We start from the raw sequence: 6,506 nt of genomic DNA on the forward strand, positions 1-6,506 counted from the left end.
TGGACAGAATCCAGGAAGTGATTTCCAACCTCGCTATCTGATTGGCTAGGATGGACTCACGCGGCATGAGAGTGCGAGACATACTGCACGTTCTCCAGCGGAATCACGACTACGACTACGCCTAGAAAAAAACCATGTGGTGTCTTTTAAACCTTAGCGTCACCCCCAAAAACGTAAGGGATATCACGCCTAAAAAACCTAAATGCAGCAAAAATGTAATAGGCTACAAATTGTTGAAATTATCCATCATGAGGGGGCACGGAGAGGGTGACGTAACGATGCAGGAAACTGACGCAGAGTTGAGTACGTGCAGAATATCAGCTGCACGTACTCATATCTCCTCTGCGACAACACAGATTTTCAAGAGACACATCAGCTTTTTTTTGTCACATCCCCCAGCTTGCATCTCATGTTTCAGTGTCTTTATGTCTCAAACTCTGTAGGGGATGCACATTTGTTTCACCGGGTTGAAATGCAGGCCTGCTATATGTCATTTCTCATTTATCCTCCCCGATGTAATGGTTTTTTAAATTTATGTATTATGTAACAGGATATTGAATCTAGTACCACTTTGCTTATTACACACCAGGCTCTACCGTGTATTGCCATCTACCGTGTAAAGCCATCTACCATGTATTGCCATCTACAGTGTAAAGCCATCTACCATGTATTGCCATCTACAGTGTAAAGCCATCTACCGTGTGTGTATTGCCATCTACCGTGTATTGCCATCTACCTTGTATTGCCATTCCTTCCAAAGGTGTGTACTCCAGTCCCATAAAGACCACTGTTGAAAATGTTCCAGAATAGCCTACATTTTTTAATTATACTTTCACTTTAAGAAAAAAATTCCCATGCAAAGTATTATCTGGTCTTGTCCATGCATGATGTACCAATTCAATTATCATCCAACAAGAGGCCTATAGTAATAATTTAGAGATTGGCCCTCCATTTCTAAAAAGGAATATCCTGGAGAATGAATAATCTTGTGCTAAATGAATCACACACTAAATCAAACCAACTCTGAGTAAATTGCTCTCTGGTGCATGGAGTGGGCGTTTCACTGGCAGTGTTTCATCTTGACTGATGTTAGAGGAAGGGCCATTTTAGAGAGAAGGGGTCATGTTAGAGAGGAGGGGCCATGTTAGAGAGAAGGGCCATGTTAGAGAGGAGGGGCCATGTTAGAGAGGAGGGGCCATGTTAGAGAGGAGGGGCTATGTTAGAAAGAAGGGCTATGTTAAAGAGGAAGGAGCCATGTTAGAGAGGAAGGGCCATTTTAGAAAGGAGGGGCATGTTAGAGAGGAAGGGCCATGTTAGAGAGGAGGGCCATGTTAAGAGAGGAGGGCCATGTTAGAGGAAGGCTATGTTAGAGAGGAGGGGCCATGTTAAGAGATAGAAGGAGGGGCCATGTTAGAGAGGAAGGGGCCATGTTAGAGAGGAAGGGCCATGTTAGAGAGCGGAGGGGCTGTTAGAGAGGAGGGGCCATGTTAGAGAGAAGGGGCCATGTTAGAGAGGAAGGGCCATGTTAGAGAGGGAGGGGCATGTTAGAGAGGAAGGGCCATGTTAGAAGAAGGGGCCATGTTAGAGAGGAAGGGCCATGTTAGAGAGGAGGGGTCATGTTAGAGAGGAGGGGCCATGTTAGAGAGGAGGGGCCATTTTAAGAGAGAAGGGTCATGTTAGAAAGGAGGGCCATGTTAAGAAGAAGGGGTCATGTTAGAGAGAAGGCCATGTTAAAAGGAGGGCCATGTTATAAAGAGGGGGCCATGTTAGAAAGGAGGGGCCATTTTAGAGAGGAAGGGGCATGTTAGAGGAGGAGGGGCCATGTTAGAGAGAGGGGGGGCCATGTTAGAGAGGAGAGGCCATGTTAGAAAGGAGGGGCCATGTTAGAGAGGAGGGGCCATGTTAGAGAGGAGGGGTCATGTAGGTGGGCCATGTTAGAGAGGAGGCCAATGTTAGAGAGGAGGTCATGTAGAAAGGAGGGCCATGTTAGGAGAAGGGGCCATGTTAGAGAGGAGGGCCTTTAGAGAGGAGGCTATGTTAGAGAGGAAGGGGTCATGTTAGAGAGGAGGGGCCATGTTAGAGAGAAGGTATGTTGAGAGAGGGCCATGTTAGAGAGGAAGGAGCTGTTAGAGAGGAGGGCCATGTTTGAGAGAAGGGGCCATGTTAGAGAGGAGGGGCGGCATGTTAGAAGGAAGGGGCCATGTTAGAGAGGAAGGGGCCATGTTAGAGAGGAAGGGCCATGTTAGAGAGGAGGGCCATGTTAGAGAGAGGGGCATGTTAGAGAGGAGAGGCCAGTTAGAGAGGAGAGCCATGTTAGAGAGGAGGGGCCATGTTAGAGAGGAGGGGCCATGTTTGAGAGAAGGGGCCATGTTAGAGAAGGAGGGCCATGTTATAAGGAGGGGCCATGTTAGGAGGAAGGCGCCATGTTAGAGAGGAAGGGCCATGTTAGAGAGGAGGGGCCATGTTAGAGAGGAGGGGCCATGTTTGAGAGAAGGGGCCAAGTTAGAGAGAAGGGGCCATGTTATAGAGGAAGGGCCATGTTATAAAGGAGGGGGCCATGTTAGGAGGAAGGGGTCATGTTAGAGAGGAAGGGCCATGTTAGAGAGATGGGCCCATGTTATAAAGGAGGGGCCATGTTAAGAGGAGGGGCCATGTTAGAGAGGAAAGGGCCATGTTAGAGGGAGGCCATGTTAGAGAGGAAGGGGCCATGTTAGAGAGGAGGGGCCATGTTAGAGAGGAGGGACTATTGTAGAGAGAGGGGCCATGTTAGGAGGAGGGGGCCATGTTAGAGAGGAAGGGGCCATGTAGAGAGGAGGGGCCATGTTAGAGAGGAGGGGCCATGTTGAGAGGAGGCATGAGAGAGGAAGGGCCATGTTAGAGAGGAGGGGCCATGTTAGAGAGAAGGGCCAGTTAGAGAGAGGAGGGGATGTTAGAGAGGAGGGCCATGTTGAGGAAGGACCATTTTAAGAGAGGAGGGGCTTATGTTAGAGAGGAGGGGCCATGTTAGAGAGGGGCTATGTTAGAGGAGGGGCCATGTTAGAGAGGAGGGGCCATGTTAGAGAGGAAGGGCGTATTTTAAAATTTTATTTTACCTTTATTTAACCAGGTAGGCCAGTTGAGAACAAGTTCTCATTTAAACTGCGAGTAGTACAACGAAATGTAGTAAGATTAGGGAGGTAAGGCAATAATATGGCCATAGTGGCGAAATATTACAATTTAGCAATTTAACACTGGAGTGATAGATGCGCAGAGATGAATGCTGCAAGTAGAGATATTGGGGTGCAAAGAAGCAAAAAATAAACAACAATATGGGAGGAGGAATTTGGTTGGGCTATTTACAGAGGGTGTCAGATTTTCCCTAGAGAGGTGGGTGTGAGTCAGGCGCAGGAGAGTAAGATTTCGACAGGCGTTTTATTACAAGTCCATCAACAGAACAGGCACAGGACCACAACAGGACCACAACAGGACCACAACAGGACCACAACAAGGACCACAACAGGACCACAACAGGACCACAACAGGACACAACAGGACCACAACAGCAGCCACTAAAACAGGAACGCAAGTCCAGTAAGAACACGGAGGAACACACTCCTCTGACTAAACTAACGTGGCGGGAAAACAGTCCCGTGAAAACACCTATTTAACAGAGCAAAACAAAACGCAACCCAACCAAACGACAGATACACAAACAATCCCGCACAAACTAGCGGGTAGTGCGAGATTAAATACCCACTGATTAACCTAAACTAGACACAGGTGAACACAAGACAGACAAACCAAACGAAAAGAAAAGGGATCGGTGGCAGCTAGTAGACCGGCGATGACGACCTCCGAGCGCCGCCCGAACAGGGAAAGGAGCCACCTTCGTGGGAGTCGTGACAGATGGGCTGTATAAGGTGCAATGATCGGTAAGCTGCTCTGACAGCTGATGCTTAAAGTTAGTGAGGGCACGTATAAGGAAAGGCGGCCAAGGACGAATTGCCTTTGGGGGTGACCACTGAAATATACTGCTGGAGCGCGTGCTACGGGTGGGTGCTGCTATGGTGACCAGTGAGCTGAGATAAGGCGGGGCTTTACCTAGCAAAGACTTATAAATGACCTGGAGCCAGTGGTTTTGGCGACGAATATGAAGTGAGGGCCAGCCAACGAGAGCATACAGTCGCAGTGGTGGGTAGTATATGGGGCTTTGGTGAACAAAACGGATGGCACTGTGTGATAGACTGCATCCATTTGCTTAGTAGAGTGTTGGAGGCTATTTTGTAAATTACATCACCGAAGTCAAGGATCGGTAGGATAGTCTGTTTTACGAGGGTATGTTTGGCAGCATGAGTGAAGGAGGCTTAGTTGCGAAATAGGAAGCTGATTCTAGATTTAATTTTGTATTGGAGAATGCTTAATGTGAGTCTGGAAGGAGAGTTTACAGTCTAACCAGACACCCAGGTATTTTGTAATTTGTCCACATATTCTAAGTCAAGAACCGTCCAGAGTAGTGATGCTAGACGGGCGGGCGGGGTGCGGCAGCCATCGGTTGAAGAGCATGCATTTAGTTTTACTTGCATTTAAGAGCAGTTGGAGTGCTACGGAAGGAGCGTTTTATGGCATTGAAGCTCGTTTGGAGGTTTGTTAACACAGTGTCCAAAGAAGGGACAGAAGTATACAGAATGGTGTCGTCTCCGTAGAGGTGGATCAGAGAATCACCAGCAGCAAGAGCGACATCATTGATGTATACAGAGAAAGAATCAGCCCGAGAATTGAACCATGTGGCACCCCCATAGAGACTGCCAGAGGTCCGGACAACAGGCCCTCCGATTTGACACACTGAACTCTATTTGAGAAGTAGTTGGTGAACCAGGCGAGGCAGTCATTTGAGAAACCAAGGTTGTTGAGTCTGCAGATAAGAATGCGGTGATTGCCAGAGTCGAAAGCCTTGGCCAGGTCGATGAATACGGCTGCACAGTAATGTCTTTTATCGATGGCGGTTATGATATCATTTAGGACTTTGAGCGTGGCTGAGGTGCACCCGTGACCAGCTCAGAAACCAGATTGCATAGCGGAGAAGGTAAGGTGGGATTCGAAATGGTCAGTGATCTGTTTGTTAACTTGGCTTTCAAAGACTTTAGAAAGGCAGGGTAGGATAGATATAGGTCTGTAACAGTTTGGGTCTAGAGTGTCTCCCCCTTTGAAGAGGGGGATGACCGCGGCAGCTTTCCAATCTTTAGGGATCTCAGACGATCTCAGACAAAAGAGAGGTTGAACAGGCTAGTAATAGGGGTTGCAACAAGAGGAAGGGCCAACGCGCAGCGGTCTAAGGCACTGCCTCTCTGTGCTAGAGGCATCACTACAGACACCCTGGTTCGAATCCAGGCTGTATCACAACTGGCAGTGATTGAGAGTCCCATAGGGCGGCGCACAATTGGCCCAGCGTCGTCTGGGTTTGGCCGGTGTAGGCTGTCATTGTAAATAAGAATTTGTTCTTAACTGACTTGCCTAGTTAAATAAAATAAAAAGGTTAGAGAGGAGGGGCCATGTTAAAGAGATTGGGGTCATGTTAAAGAGATTGGGGTCATGTTAAAGAGATTGGAGCCATGTTAAAGAGATTGGGGTCATGTTAAAGAGATTNGTTAAAGAGATTGGGGCCATGTTAAAGAGATTGGGGTCATGTTAAAGAGATTGGGGTCATGTTAAAGAGATTGGAGCCATGTTAAAGAGATTGGGGCCATGTTAAAGAGATTGGGGTCATGTTAAAGAGATTGGGGCCATGTTAAAGAGATTGGGGTCATGTTAAAGAGATTGGGGTCATGTTAAAGAGATTGGAGCCTTGCTAAAGCATTCCTTTCATCCTATCTCTTCGCCTCCTTCTCAACTGTATTGGAGGACAAGGTCCAAGGTCCCGACCATCAGGACCTTCTTCTCCAATGGGGTTTTGTGAACGAGGCGAGGAGAGAGGGTGCAAGGAATTGAGAAAGATGAATTGAGATAGAGCTAGTGCTGTGATGCAGCCTACTACTCTCAAACAGCTAGGCAGACCTGAGCCAAAGGGCCATTCTAGAGTATGATGAGCGTCCATCCTCCACGAGGAGGCTTGATTACCAACGATGACGAGATGGCCTACAAGGAGGAGGTGAGGGCTCTGGGAGTGTGGTGCCTTGTAAACAACCTCTCACTAAATGTGAGGAGAAAGGAGATGATCGTGGACTTCAGGAAACAGCAGAGGGTGCGACCCCCTATCTACATCGACGGGACCGCAGTGGAGAAGGTGGAAAGCTTCAAGTTCCTTGTCGTACACATCACTGACAAACTGAAATGGACCACCCACACAGACAGTGTGGTGAAGAAGGCACAACAGAGCCTCTTCAACCTCAGGAGGCTGAAGAAATTTGGCTTGTCACCTAAAACCATCAAACTTTTACAAATGCACAATTGAGACCATCCTGTCGGGCTGTATCACCGCCTGGTATGGCAACTGCACCACCCACAACTGCAGGGCTCTCTAGTGGGTGATG

Source organism: Salvelinus sp. IW2-2015, unplaced genomic scaffold (assembly GCF_002910315.2).
Source record: "Salvelinus sp. IW2-2015 unplaced genomic scaffold, ASM291031v2 Un_scaffold2434, whole genome shotgun sequence".
In the NCBI taxonomy this organism is placed as follows: Eukaryota; Metazoa; Chordata; class Actinopteri; order Salmoniformes; family Salmonidae; genus Salvelinus; species Salvelinus sp. IW2-2015.